The sequence below is a fragment of the Siphateles boraxobius genome, unplaced genomic scaffold, assembly GCF_051911475.1.
Source record: "Siphateles boraxobius isolate OS27281-9 unplaced genomic scaffold, OSU_SipBor_1 6, whole genome shotgun sequence".
In the NCBI taxonomy this organism is placed as follows: Eukaryota; Metazoa; Chordata; class Actinopteri; order Cypriniformes; family Leuciscidae; genus Siphateles; species Siphateles boraxobius.
Window position 1 is genome coordinate 21,274,443 of NW_027509186.1, and position 16,351 is coordinate 21,290,793.

General features: G+C 39.5%; 1 protein-coding gene across 19 annotated transcripts in view; it reads left to right on the top strand.

The window, feature by feature from the left end:
* msi2b (musashi RNA-binding protein 2b) overlaps window positions 1-16,351 on the top strand; it is a 269,219-nt gene that overhangs the window by 179,539 nt on the left and 73,329 nt on the right. The window lies entirely within an intron of this gene.

Genomic DNA, 16,351 nt, shown 5'->3' on the forward strand with positions numbered 1-16,351 from the left:
CATTTATTCTCTTTTTGAAGCGGACTAATGGTAATGCTGCTTATGTTGAAGCCAACAAATCAATATCAACAAGTAATGAGGCATGACATTGCAGAAATTTGATTGACTTGAGCTTATCCCTTGGCGTTTCTTCACTGAGATAGTGTCTCCAGGACAAATACACTCTCTCAGCCTCTGAGTTTTCTTATTTTTTAAATGCCCTGGGGTGGAGGATTAACTCCATTCGTTTTAGATCTTCTGAATTTCTCTGTGCTGACCTCAAAGCATATCGGAATTCCAAATGAAGCAAAGGGTTACTCTCAACTACAACACCGGAGTGCAGGGGTTTTGACAAGGGAATGCATGATGACATTGGTGGTCATGAACCCTACACATGCAAGATGTTTTACACATTTTTACACATAAAACAAAAAAAGTACTGATAAAAAGATAATAATATAATAATAATTTTATTTGCATTAATAGGTTGAAATTATACACTTAAAATTAGGGGTGTAACGGTACACAAACATGATGGTTCGGTGCGTACCTCGGTATTGAAGTCACGGTTTGGTACCGGTTCGGTACAGCAGGAGGGAGAAAATTAAACACACATTTTTTAAAACTGTTTTAGCTAATGCTGTAAACTATAAGGGGAGCCCTTAATAACATATTACTATAATATTAAAGGTTACAATTAGAAGTCCAAATTATTCATAAAGTCATAAAGTGACTAATCATAAAGTTAATTTTCTACTCCAATTCATTTTTTAAATATAATCATTTACACAGGGGCTGTCATAACTTGTTTTCACGACAAATTTATTTACACGTACATTAAATAATCAAGACATTATAGTGCTTCTCTCTAGAGTTCATTTCTCTAGCAAACTAACATGCTTTCGACTCTAAATGCCTGAGGTAAATGTAATGATACGCGAGATATTATTCCCAAGCTGTTTTATTGAGATCTTTCCACAGGTGAAACACTGTTTGAGAGATGTAAACATATCAATCGATCTTCTCTTCTTCTTCTCCTTCTTCTTTTTCTCCTTTTACTGGTAGCAAACATCGTTGCATTGCCGCACTTCTGGATTGGAGTGTGGATCGCCTGTGACTGAATGTATTCGTCGTACGACTGCATGCACCGAACTGTGACATCCGTACCGTACGGTTCAGGACGAATACATGTACCGTTACACCCCTGCTCATAATTTAACTCCATGACAGTTGGATTCATAAAAGTGTTTTGCAAAAAAATAAATAAAAAAATGCTTTTCTTTCCCATTTTAACTTAACCCATTTTTTTTATTGTTCAACAACACGCAATACACTACTGGGCATAAAAAGACCATAAAAACACATGCACACGATCATCCGATGTAAGATTTATTGACTGCGTCCTGGCAACTCGATATCTGAACACTGACATGGAAGGACAATACCAAACAAGGCATCCAATACTGTAACATCCCTATCAGGTACTGTATTTGTCCTATGTTCATCGTCATTCCGTCTCTGTTGTGCTGTAATCTCTCTCAGAACAGTCCTGAAAAGCATCTCTGCTGTATGCATTTAATGATTGACGTCTGAAATTGCCCTTTGGCGGCTGCTCCTACATAAGCACTGTTAAATTTTTGATGGACATGAATTTGGTGGTATCTAAGGGAAGAAATCCTCAAAAAGACAGCAGTTGCGCCAAGCGTCTGAATGAGACACAAAGACGGCCTGCGAGAAGCAGGAGACACGCCACACAGCAGAGCTTTTAATTTCTGCTAATTCACCTTGGCGCCGTCCCAGGCATGGTGATTAAAATAGAGCCCATGTGCTGGAATGGCTCTATAATATACATTTTCACATTTGATTATACAAGCAATTATGTTGCACTTAATGAAATTTCAAATGTGCTCAGGAGGCTGTCGGCAGAACGGTCCACATGTGCAACGTGTAAATGCAGCACACCCTACCTGACCTCCTTCAGCTCCACATCACTCCCTGGTTTGTTGTGGAATCCTTTGCTTTTAAATCCAAAATAGCTCACCCTTGTGTCGTTCAAAACCCATATGCATGCATTTAATGAGGTCAGTAATTATTTTCTAATTACTTTATTTCAGCAAGGATGATCAAAAGTGACAGCGAAGACATTTATAATGTTGCGAAGATTTCTATCCGAAATAAAGGCTGTTCTTTTGAAATTTCCATTAATTAAAGAATCCTGCGAAAATGGAAGAAAAAAACAGACGTTTGTTGCGTTTCATATTTTTAACACGTTACAAGATTTTTCCTGATTTACAAGATCTACATTTTCATCTGTGTAAACAAAATAATTTTTTATTTTCTTAAATATTTTTAACCCTTTAAACAGTAAATACGAATAAAAGTCAGAAATTAACATCTTATTTTTTTACATCCCTTTGACGTAATTAAACGAGTTTTAAAAAGTGGATTAAAAATAGGATCTGCATTTTCATGGGTTCAGACAAATATTTTTGTTATAGGAGAATAAAACTTTTGTTCATCAAAAACCACTAACTTGAAATAAAATGAACTTGTTTTTCAAAAGTCAACGAATGTGCAACAGCTGGATGTAACATTTTAATATTATTATTATTATTAACAACATTTATCACTAAAAAAAGTTTTTGTTCTGTTCTTCACAAATTTGCTGTATAACTTCATAAGTATGACATATAGAATGTCATATGGACTTTTTGTAGTATTTTATAGAAAAGTTTTATAGAAATAATCTCTTTGTTTTCCACTGAAAAAACAGTAATCCACATGAAATTGAGTAAATCATTGATACATTTTTTTTTGTTGGTCTATGCTTTAAAGTTTTTCCTCTGTGAACCGATTAAGTGCTTCATTGTGCTTGTGAAATTTTTTTAAGCAATTGAGATGCTAACATTTAAAGCAACTAACAAAGAATTGGTCTCTCCGTAGTGCTTTAAACAAGGCCACGTCTTCCCTCTATTTTAAGAGATTCTTGGGAGAGTCCAACTTTACGGTTAATAAATTATGCACCTCCCATCGTTGACGCTTGAGATTTGGACCGTAACCGTGTCAAACGTCTGTTATTCCTCCAGGCTGTTGGTGAGTTTACAACACTCTGATAAACTGTAGCAGCTCCGCATATAAGCGAGATATGAATATCCCCCAAAAAAACATGAGCTGCTGAAGCCCTGTGAGACGGCGGAGGTGGCATTATGACTTAGTGAAGCTGTCGGCTCTTGCAACAGAAGTGTTGTTGATGAGGAATGGCTTTATAGTCCATCTTTCTGATCGTACCATATGTGTGTAAACATAAACAGTCTGGCCAGTGTCGTAGCGAGTGGCCTAATTACATACTATCAGTGTTATTTATTTCCTAAAGGTGCTGTTAGAGAGCTCTCTCTCTCCCTCGCTCACTCTTCTCCTCTGAAAAACACGCTTGCCTTTAATCTGTCATACTATTTCAGCCAAGTGTGAATATTTCCACTTATTATAATGCAGTTAATGTCATGTATGATTTCTCAAAATGATTTTCTTCTCAAATATTTAAAAAAGTCCAAGGTCACTGGTGTGAGTTATAACCCTAGCATTCCCAAATGATTTGATGGCTAATAGATGCAAACTAATTTGACCTTCAATTATCATTTATTTTACGACAGCTGTATTTTACTCTCTGTGGAAAGAAATGTTATTATTACTTGTTTTGTTAAACTGAAGGATAAAGCATGAAGGCATGACCCCAGAGAAAAGATTTAAATTTTACACTGCTGTAGCGGAGTCCTCCTCGCGGCTCAGTTTGTTGACAGCGGAGAAGTCTTTCAGAGCGTTTTTTCGACAGTTCTTTAATGTTCCTTTTCCTAAGAACTGGACTGTATCAGTTCGGCCAGATGTAAGCTCACAAGCTTTGTAATCTATTGAAATAGAACTTTCAACTAACCAGAACCAGGAAAAACTAATTTTTAAGGGTTCCCTGTCGATAACATCAGAGCCTGCCTTTTTTTTTCTTGTGCTTTTCGTTGTGCCAATGCTCTAAATTGGATTTGTGAATGCGTGGCCTCTCTTATCTCAACTATTCATGGTTTGTGTGTGTGTGTGTGTGTGTGTGTGTGTGTGTGTGTGTGTGTGTGTGTGTGTGTGTGTGTGTGTGTGTGTGTGTTTGAGCAGACTATTATTGTTTCATTTCCATTTTTTATTGTGTTCTGAATTCGGATTTTGTTTGCTGTTGTGGAGAGTCTTTCCTAAATCAGCCAGCACAGATGCAGGTTGAAAAGCAGTTGGTATGTAGTCTAATAGTGAAAAAATCCCAGTTTCTCCAGTCTGTGTCTTTTTAAGTAGGACAGTGAAATTGATGGCCCAGTGCTGCTAGGTGACCTACATACACTGGCTTGGACAAAATAGACTCCTGTACACACATACGCATACAAAGCAGGGGATGCAGAAGTCAGCAGAGCCTCACCGAACTCACATCCTCACAGATGCTGATGTGTTCACATTGACACACATATGCAAATAAGGAGAAATATTGTGTATATGATGTCCAGTACCATCATAATGCAACCTGGAACCATGTGCATATTGCTATTCTAATTTAACCGTGATAGTGAAGTAGAGATGGGTCACAAGGGTTGACTAAGTATCTGCTGGCCGTCTAGAAGACAACTAATTACCGACACATTCCTAGTCTGCATATACAACCAACATCAGTAGGTTTATTTATTTTTTGGTTGTGTCAAGGTGCCATTTTGTGTCAGGGACAATTTAACCATCAACAGCATATCTCTTTAGAGCAGTCAACAACCTTTATTGCTCATCAGCTTCACTCCGTTCTCTCTTTCACCTTCACTCCTGTATCTCTTCTCTCCATGTAATATCCTGATGCAGCGTTCACTCAGGTGCCCGGCTCAAGGACAATGACTTTTAGTGCCATGATTCTAAATACCCAATAGAGGAGTGCAGTAATGAGATCCATCGGTTTAATTGTTACGGAGTTGGTGCTTGTTTGGAGGAGAGTTTGGAACAGCTAATTAGTCAAAATGATTGAGATCCGGAGGCCCGTGTGAGGGAGGAGATAGATAAGGTGAAATGTGCTGAATGCATTATTCAACGGCAGATAGAGGAAGAGCTCTTTCTCGCTCGACTCCTACACATCCACGTCCTAACCTGTGACCTCTCACACCTGAGAACAGACACGTGCATTCTTTTGTTTCGTATCAATCATGATTTAAACCATCGGATTAACAATGTTACCGAATCTCTTTGGCTCACACTATAACCCAGAGAGAAACCTCAATAGCGCTCAATACCGTCATAAAGACCACCTGTTGTAGAGTGTATAATTAGGCACCCTGATGCAATCGTTTTCCGGTGAGATGGATCCATTTTATTTCACTTTGAAGGGTGAACACCGGGGTCCGGCTCCGCCACTGGCATTTGCACTAGTGAACACCGCATTATCAATTTATTTTTTATTTTTTTATATCATCTCTCTCTCCTTAATTCGTCATGCCAATTGCTTCCTTTGAGAAATTCCTATCATGGCCCTCGCCTTGATGTGTCTGCTGTAATTAAGGCTCAAATTGTTTTGATGCAAGTGTAATCACATTAGCCTGTTTGCAGGGGAGAGGGGTGAAATTGGACTTGTTGCTCCAGCGCCTGTGAAAAAGGCAGCAGACTGCGTGCAGTTTATGGATTATGAAAGAAAGAACTGTCAGAAAGCATCGAGCTCAAAGCGGCGTCCCATATGGCTCTTCATTACCGGCCCTGTCAGAGCCAGTCGAACCGCCACAAACACAATGAAAGCCTAATTCGCATAGTTAAAGATGAGAATGGGATAAATGTTAGGAGATGATTGCGAAAAGATGGCTCAATCATTTGTGAGGGAGTAGATTTTTTGCTTTAGTTTTTAGAGATATTTGTTTTTGCTTTTTTTTACTCCCCCTGTTTTGTTATGCCGTTTGGCGTGTTGACGATAAAATGTAACTAGCACTGAAATTACAGTTGGCTTAATTTATATTAGTCACAGAAAAATGTATCAAAGATAGCAATATGTTGAATTGTAATGATTCAGATAATCATGCAGAGTCGAGTGAAAGACCAGATGGTGTAGGAGGTCTTTGGAGTTCAGACAGATTTTTCAAGTAATATTCACAATAAGTTATAACATTGTTAAAATCTTACATCCTTTAATCCTTACTTTGCTTGTAATTGTAAAGAAGCGACCGTACGAGGTATGTACCTTTTTTTTTACCCATCCTTTTATTTACCTTTTGATCTTATCATCCGTAGACATTTATTATGATGTTTTCATCTTCAATTACATAGAGAGCAGAGCAGCTTTTATTAAGTTGATAAAGCTGAATCAGCTGTTAAACCCTTGTCTGTCTATCTATCTGTCTGTCTATCTATCTGCCTGTCTGTCTGTCCGACAAGTTTTCAGTCTTTTCCTACAAAATGTGTTGGTTATGAAACATTTGCGCAGATAAAGGACTGCTGATTATCAGTGCTTCTTTAGAAGATACAGGGGTCAAAAAGGTACTCACACATGAAAAGTTTAGTTCTAACTTAGGATAATTTGGTAGGTTATCGTTTACTTTCAACTTGTGATATGATTTTACTCCATTGATTTAATAGAAATAATTGAATAAAAGGTTTGGCTTGATGAAAAAGTCTGTCTCTCTCCCTCTATCTGTGCTCCACAATTCCTGCAGATGTACCCTGCTGACTGTGCACATATCGCACCTCTCCGTTCATCCGTCTTCTGTAATGAGGGAGGAAGGACTCAGATCATTAGCCATTAGGGAGGAATGGCTGCTTCTGAAGTGGCTGGTATTTTAGTTAGGTGGCTTTTGGAGGGCCTAATGTTGAAATTAATCTTCAGTGCCACTTGCGAGGGTACGGCAGTGACCTTAATGGTTTTTTTCCCCTCCCAAAGATAGGGCACCCCATCATAAGATGGGGATCTTTCCCACCTCAGATCTTTCACACACTTTCCCTAGATGTGATTGCAAACCCTTCTTTTACATCTGTGTTTTCCAACCGTTTTGTCTATGTACTCAACAGCCCCATCAGGAAGTCTCAAGTAGTTCACTGACACCTAATCAGTAATGTGTTCCTTTACTTTGAACAGTATATCTATTGTTTTATCATTTATCAGCCGTCTTTATTTAAAAATAAAAAGATATTCACAGTTAAATTTTTTGCTTAAATGTCCAAATACATTTTGGGCCATATGATGCCCTACAATTTCATCCACACAAACTGCCAAGACCTATTTTATTTTATAAAAACAAAACTGTATATGTTCATATATGATATACATTTAAAAAATATATATTATTATTATTATTATTGATTCAATATTATTATTATTATTATTTTTTTATATTAATATACATAAATTTTATTCTAAAATGATTTCAAATAAAAAACTTTTTATTTATATATGTATGTATGTATGTATGTATATATATATATATATATATATATATGTGTGTGTGTGTGTGTGTGTGTGTGTGTGTGTGTGTGTGTGTGTGTGTATACACAACTGCCTTGATTCTACGTGGCATTGATTCAACAAGGTGCTGAAAGCATTCTTTAGAAATGTTGGCCCATATTGATAGGATAGTTGGCCCATATTGATGGAGATTTGTGGGATGCACATCCAGGGCACAAAGCTCCCGTTCCACCACATCCCAAAGATGCTCTATTGGGTTGAGATCTGGTGACTGTGGGGGCCATTTAGTACAGTGAACTCATTGTCATGTTCAAGAAACCAATTTGAAATGATTCAAGCTTTGTGACATAGTGCATTATCCTGCTGGAAGTAGCCATCAGAGTATGGGTACATTGTGGCCATAAAGGGATGGATATGGTCAGAAACAATGCTCAGGTAGGCCGTGGCATTTAAACGATGCCCGATTGGCACTAAGGGGCCTAAAGTGTGCCAAGAAAACATCCCCCACACCATTACGCCACCACCACCAGCCTGCACAGTGGTAACAAGGCATGATGGATCCATGTTCTCATTCTGTTTACGCCAAATTCTGACTCTACCATCTGAATGTCTCAACAGAAATCGAGACTCATCAGACCAGGCAACATCTTTCCAGTCTTCAACTGTCCAATTTTGGTGAGCTCTTGCAAATTGTAGCCTCTTTTTCCTATTTGTAGTGGAGATGAGTGGTACCCGGTGGGGTCTTCTGCTGTTGTAGCCCATCCGCCTCAAGGTTGTGCGTGTTGTGGCTTCACTAATGCTTTGCTGCATACCTCGGTTGTAACTAGTGGTTATTTCAGTCAAAGTTGCTCTTCTATCAGCTTGAATCAGTCGGCCCATTCTCCTCTGACCTCTAGTATCAACAAGGCTTTTTCGCCCACAGGACTGCCGCATACTGGATGTTTTTCCCTTTTCACACCATTCTTTGTAAACCCTAGAAATGGTTGTGCGTGAAAATCCCAGTAACTGAGCAGATTGTGAAATACTCAGACCGGCCCGTCTGGCACCAACAACCATGCCACGCTCAAAATTGCTTAAATCACCTTTCTTTTCCATTCTGACATTCAGTTTGGAGTTCAGGAGATTGTCTTGACCAGGACCACACCCCTAGATGCATTGAATCAACTGCCATGTGATTGGTTGATTAGATAACTGCATTAATGAGAAATTTAACAGGTGTTCCTAATAATCCTTTAGGTGAGTGTATATATATATTTATAAACGATATTTTTAAACATATGTACATTTACAAAAGTTATGGGAAAACACATCAAAATAGATTCATAACAATTAAAACAAATTCTTACAACACAAGGTTTATTTTCAACAGACAGTCATATTGGACTGGTACAACATGAATAAATAATAACCATGTCTACTACAGAACAGGACATGTTTTACTGGTTGTACAGTATATTTTTGGTGGTCAAATGCACTCGGGCACGGTTCAAACTGGCTAGTGTGAGTACACCCTAAAATTTACATATGTGGTTTCAACAACCAGATGCATTTACACTTGTCCAGTTTCATCTGGAACTAAAGTTTCCTCTTCAATCTCTGTTATTTCGTCTTCTCCTTGAGCAACACTCATTTTCTTACTTTTGTTCCCTTTTTAGATCTCTTTAGGTTCCTTTCTTTTCTTTCGCTTTGTTTTGTTGACTCTGTCTATTTCTTCACTGATTTATGTTCCCGCGGAGGCTCCACGCTAACTTGGCTCCGCCCTCCTACGTACTTCCGCTCAATTTTCATTTTCCTTCAGTACTCTGTCTGCATGTCGGAAGGCTCCCCTTCGCTCTCTTCCATTGGTGAGAAGTGAAGCCGCCAGTTTCCCGATATGGCGCTGACATCTTGGGACTTGAATCTGGGGAGTTGCGATCTCGGGACCAGACCTGCACAGTAGTGAGCAAGAAGTAAAGCCGCAAAATCAATGCCCCGCCCTCAGTCTCGTCGAATACATGCTCCCAGTCCCTGCACTTTTTTTTAAGTTGCTTATGTCTTCTCCGTTTCTCCGTTCTGCTCCAATTTTGATGTCTGTTGATTGCAGTACAACAAGAGGCTTGTTAAAATTCAGTGACTACTTCGCTCAGAGAACCTGTCAATCATGACGTCACAGCACCGTTTTTATAGCATCACATAACTAACTAAAAATAAATGTATTTTACAACAGACACTTGAACTTACATCAGTGTGATAAAAACGACAGCAAATGACAGAAACTTCTTTTGGAAAAAATATATTTGATGTGTAATTTATTTGTTTAGTTGGTCTCACCTCCTGTTGAATAACACGGGGAGGCGGGGTTTATGACCTATACTAGGATCAGTCACCAGGGGGCTATCGAGACGCTTTGGCTTTACTTTTCAGGACTTGTGCGGCACACTTCGACGGGAAGCATAAAAAAAATATATCGCATAATTATCGCGAGACTTTCGATAATGAAAATATATATATATTAAATGTTTTTTTTTTTATCTAACAAAGGAAAATCTAAATCTTTGCACCTGCTCAAGTTCCCCCGGCGTACACCTAGCCCTGAATCACTGTTATAGACTACACATTAAACGCCGCGTGTTTATTTACTCGTGCTAATATAACTTGTTCCTTAACATGCCAATGGCAGGTGCATTAATGTGCCCCGCTAGTTTTCTAGCATTGTAGCTTAGTTTATCTCCACACCCTTGAGATCTATTTACCACTGCTGGAGTAAAAGATTAATAAAGTGTCAGTGATGGCGCTCAGCTTCAAGAAGTTTTTGTTTTATACACTTCTCTCCCCTCCCACCCCAAATTCTTTTTTAGGTTCTCCCTTCGGTTTCTCCAAGAGCAATACCTCTCTCCCAAGTCATTATAATGTAGTGGGGTGGCTGGAGCTACAATCGATTACGCTGTCTAGTCTCATTTAGTTTACAAGAGTTCCAAGTTCCAGAGAGCTTACCGAGAGGCTACTTTTCTCCCTGCCCGTCTTCTTTTTGATTAAGCGGATGTGTAAATAAGGCCGCAAACTCCCATCGATGCATGCCAATCTATTTATTGACTCCTAAGGATCATTCTCTCCACTCCCCATGGGTGTCTTCAGGCCGAAAGAATTGAGCTCCTCCCAGCACATGTGAGCGCCGGAGACAGCCAACTGTCTGCCGGGAGAAAAAATGAAACTCATTGACAGATGTTCTTGTGGTGCTTTCTGCTCTCATTATTAATAGATGAGAAAAGGGCCCCATTTATCAGAGTGGAGAGAAATTAATTGACACTGGCTTTGATTTTATTGCTGTAACTCGTTGTCTGGATGCATCACAATTGTTTTTCTTTTTTTGCTTCCAGGGCAAAGTGTTTGAAAGCACAGGCACCCCCAAAAAAAGCTTTTTTGTGCATTCTCTCCCTGACACGTACAAAGAGACATATGCTTGCCGACTCACACCCCCAGACATAAGATAATTTATGTAGCGGATTGTTGCCCTGTCACTTCCCCACTGTGGCAGCACCCGCTACAGACCGAGGTGCTTATGTCACTGGCCTGGTCTTTATGCCTCAGAATCAGCAAACAGTGTTTAAAAAGCAGCTTAGCGTTTATTACAGGGTGAGGTGCAGAAAGCATGCTGTGCAGCTGTGTCATAACTTTCCTCTCTTACTGCTGTGAGGGACCTAAATGTAGCTGAAATTGATTTTATTTTTACTTTTTATTTATTTATTGGTAACATTGTCAGTGTGTGTAGATGGCACTGGAAAGAATCCACTTGAGCCTGTTTTTCAGCCTCAGTAATGATTGATTTTTTTTTTTAATTAATCTGTACAATAATGACCAATAACATTTATATTGTTGCCATTCTAATTATTTTAAATTGAATGAGATGTATGTAGTAGTATTACACGTTTTTAAAGAAACACATTTCTGGTTTGGTATCGACATGGGGTACCTAAGACTAAAACTAAACCAATACAGGGTTCCCATTATCATGAAAGACCTTGAAATGTCAGGAAATCTTAAAAGTTGCCTGGTAAAGTCATTGACATTTATATAACCGTGGATATATATGGATATTTCTCAGCTCTAAACACTTTTTTTTCGCCTGGAGATTTCACTTATAATGGAATAATGGAATAAATAATGGAAATTTAACAGGTAAAAATTTTTTGGGGAATAAAATCTGGAAATTATACAGAAAGGAATGGAATTTGCATCCGTGTAAGTGGCACTGTTCAGTTCAGTACAGTGCAAATGAAGGTTTTGAGGTTCCAAACTTTTGTATCATACTGGACTTTTTGTCCTTTTTGTGACTGTTGTGCTTGTTTTAGCATCCCCCCTCCTGAGCTCATCTTGTGGTCATATATTATTCAGTATCTGATCTCGCATACAATTGTATGAATCACAGATTCATGTGATTCTCCATCCGGGCCATTTTGCGTGCGCGCGCTTGCGAGCGTGTCCGTGCATTCATGAGATGTTCCATAGGCATGCCATTTCCCCCCGCCATTTAATATGCACCACACAATCTATTTACCATCTCTGGTCTCTGGAAAGGATACGAGGTGGCCGTAATAATATCTGATTCGGTTGTGTACTTCTTCCCTTTAAATACATCGAACTGCTCCAGGCACCCTCAGCTTTTTAAGCAAAGGTCAGAGGAAGGCTCATTGATTTAGCATTTTAATTTTATTTGTGCTGGGCTCCGAGGGGGACTGGCATTCAGCGTGGCAGTGGCTCTTTGTTTTGTAAGAGGCTGTGAATGTCTGGGTGTCTGTTGAGACCCAGCCTGCTTCGCTCTGGCTAATAAGTGTGAGATGGCAGCCAGACGCCTCCGTAATAGCCACTAACACTTATTATCCTCCCCGAGATTGGAAATCCATGTGTTGTCATTGAGGGATCTCAAGACAAGTTAAGCGGGGGAAAAAAAAATGTTTTTTTTTTTCCCTCAAGCGTACCGCTTCAAAACAGATGTGCGTGTCGTGTTGTAGGAGCGTTGTGTTGGTGTAGGTGGGCTGTAAGGCAGAAGTGGTTTCCAATGTAAGGAAATGGCCTGTTCAGAGTGGTTAAGTCACTAACTGAGCGAGATAATGCCTCGGGGTGTTTGAGGCGGAAAAATGCGACGTCTCCTCCGCCAGAGCCGAGGCAGCTGTTGTTTTGCATTGTTCCCGTCCTCTCCTTCGCCTGACTTTGCAGGGGATGTGGAGAAGGGCCCACGATATTGGCACTCTTTCATTAAGAGATCCTGTTAGCGGTGCTGGTCTTGTCATTAGGAGCACTGAAGGTTTTTGATTTGCTGCCATTTCCAATGCCCGGTCGAGAGCTCACCCTGCCGATAGCACCCTGAACTCTGACAAAGACAGCCTGAGGGATCGTTGCCTGATCTTTCCTGCAATACTTGATGCATTTAGAGATTGTGTTTGGCAGTGTTGGTTCTTTGCTGATCTGAAAACTCTGAAAAGTCACAAAGTTTCACAAAAATGTGTTCATTAAGCCCTCGTCTAGTGACCTCAATGCTCCAAATAGTAATTCAACATCTAAAATGATCTTTATTTGTATATTTGTTTGAGGTGTACCTTCCTAAATCCTTCCTTTGTTTTAATAATCCATGAAAATTTGAAAATTAAATTCACATTTAATTTCAGTTAAAATAATTAAGAAATGGGACTTTTCTGTAAAATAGGAAATTGTTTTTGCTAGGTTCCATAACCTTTGTGGGCCCAGTATAAATAAATGGTGAACGTATTGTTACAACTGCAGAAGTTCTGTTGACATATATATATATATATATATATATATATATATATATATATATATATATATATATATGAAATTATATAAAATGGAATCAAATGGAACCAGTCCTGTCATTTAACCTACATAACCCGATATTATAACTAGATTTTTTCTGTAAGTTCCTTTAAATATATCCTTAGACTCACCTTTACGTATTTGTACACTTTTGGTCAGTGTGAATTATGGGATTGATAGTAGATCTGTCAATTGGCAAGGGAATGTCAGTTTCAGATGCTTCCTGCTGGGGTGCAGGTACTGTACCCCCCGCCCCTCCCCTCCGCAGCCGACGGCCTCCCCGAACCACCCAATGCGTGCCAGCTCCCTCCCGGCTGCTGAGAAATTGCTCCTGACAGCTGATTTGTTGGTTGTCAGAACTGGTCGCTGTGCGGCTGATAAGGGCGCAGAGGCCCGAGATGGAAAACTAACTGCCTCTCATGATTTCAAAGGCAGCCCCATCAGCCTGGGGCCTGCAGACACATGTAAATGTCTCTGGGCTGAAATCACCAGGGATGTTTCTTCCATGTGCATTGGTGCTCTTTAAAGAGTTAGTCTGTGCTTTGCATGCAGCGTCTGGCCACGAAAGAAAGCACTGCAAATGTCACCTATCTATCTATCTATCTATCTATCTATCTATCTATCTATCTATCTATCTATCTATCTATCTATCTATCTATCTATCTATCTATCTATCTATCTATCTATCTATCTATCTATCTATCTATCTCTTGGGAGTATTTAATGACATGAATTAAGTAAAGAAAAAAGGAACTTTTTTACACTACAACATCCTTATTCACCCCCCTAGATCCTTGCTAGGAAAGGTGGAGCAAACTAGACAGGGCAACGGAGCAATGGGAGGACCTGGTCCAGCCTGCATCGAATCATCAGGTCTGATCAGTCACAGGAAGCTCTAATAGGCTTGTACAGGAAGCCATTGCGAGAGAAGAGGTCACTGGGTAATTGGCTGTGAATCATGTTCCAGCATCCTCCCATGGGGCGGCTGCTTCTATAACTCACTTCCTGTCAATGATGTCAACCCTCGAGGCCGCCTAAGTCCGGGCTGAAGGGTCGATGAGGGGGTACTGGCCGTCATCCAACTTTGAAGAATATGACAATGCGGCAATGACCGTAGATCACCCCTACAGTCTGTACATACAATAATTGCCCTTAATTATCTCTTGCCCCAATACAAAGCCCTCATGCGGCTGTAGTGTAGCTAATATTCCATCAGTCAGCACAGCTACGGCGTTCTGTCGATTTTAAACTGCATGCAATCCACCTCTATGCTTACCCCAGCAGGGCGAGGAGTGGATTCTACTGTCATGGAGTCAGGGAGCAGATAATTCAGCTGGTGTTTTCTTCCCCAAACAAAACAAACTGTTCGTATAATAACTGAGAGGTCACGCGGCGCTGGACCAGAGGCCACCGGCTTGTTTATCCTAAGACCTCTTATCATCCCTCCCGCCTCTTCATCTGCTCTTATCACGGCCGGTGTTGAGAGGGGTTCCACGGCTTCCTGTTTTGGGTTTGCTGTCAACCCCTTTGACCTGTTGACCCTGGGACTTATCTCTCAGTTTCTTAAAGCCAAACGCCTTGTCTAAAAGCAGCAGGGCAAGTGCTCTATCTTGGCTTTTCTTGTTGCTGTTACTTGAAGGCTTGTAGATCACAGCACACTTAAGTGTGAGAGTTTGTTTGTGTGAGGAGGCGTAGCTCCCACAACTTCAAAATATTTGTTGTAATTATTCACAAAAATGTTTTTTATAGATAATCTTTTCTCCCTAACAACACTTTTTTTTTTGTTATGAAGAAATAAAAGTCTCTGCCATCTGGTTGCAATTATCATATCCCAAGCTATTCAAAATTATATAAAGAATGTGATTCATACATAGAATGACTTCCATGCACATAGGGCTGCAGCTATCGATTCTTTTTGTAATTGATTAATCTAGCACTTAATCGATCGATTTATCGAGTAATCGGATATTTTTTTGTGTGTGTGTTTTATTAACAGAATAATTATATTAAACTTGTGTCTATTTCAGTTAAAGCTGTTATAAGTTATATTCTATAAGTTATATAGTATGCAAGTTATAAAGCTATCTCATATGTGTATTTTCCTTTAAAATGTTATAATATAACCACTAGGCATCTAAGCATATTTGTGTATTCTGGTAGTTTAACGCTGAAGAAGAGCTGTAACGTGACTTGTTGTTGAACACGCAGTAAAAGCTGACGCACTTTTTGTTCCGTGCGTTTTAACTGAAAAATGAGTACTCCGAATCTTTATTAAAAACCAACAGGCTGGGGACTTTAATTTTTTGTTGTTGTCTGTAACTATTTGGCAGATGTGAAATACAAACAAGGTCTCGCAAAGACTTCCTCCATCACGTCCCGGTGTGTACAGTGAATGCATGCTGAAATTATTGTTGCGTGGCTACATAAAAGTTTAAGCATATGTGATGCATTGCTGCAATTGGTCTGACTGGTTCTTTTTTTAGGCTATACTCTCTTGCAATTGAACGTGATAGTTACGTTTACTACTTAAAAATGTCATCAAAGCTAAAAATCATATCTAGTCAAACCGCATCACGACATCGCTACAAATACAGTATGGGATTAAAATCAGCGAACATCAATAGGCTTAGACTACGTTACCTTGTTTCAGCGAGTTAAGTGTATTAAGTGAATTAAGTGTGTAATGATCCCACACTTAAGACAATTTCTGCCGTTTATTTACATATTTTTTTTCCGCCATCGCGCCAACTAAATTCAAAATATATGCTTCCTGAACAGGTCCGTTTGAATAAATGGTCCGTGTGAAACAATCAAATCCCTGCGCCACGAGTGTAGTGCGCGTCATAGGTATTTAACGAGGCTTCGAGGCAGAGTTTTTGCCTCAAGGAATTTTTGTAATCGAGTAACTCGAACGATCGTTTCAGCCCTACATGCACATTATGAGCATCTCTTAATTTCTGTATTAAATGTTGATCAGGTCGAGTTTGATGGGTTTGAGCATTTTTTTGTTGTTGTTGGTGTTAATCACAGGATGTTCCCCATTCCTTATGGATTGTGTGGCTCTGTTATGCTTTGTGAGGTGAAAATGGATCCTCGGTAGAGGCACTCACTTAGGAATGA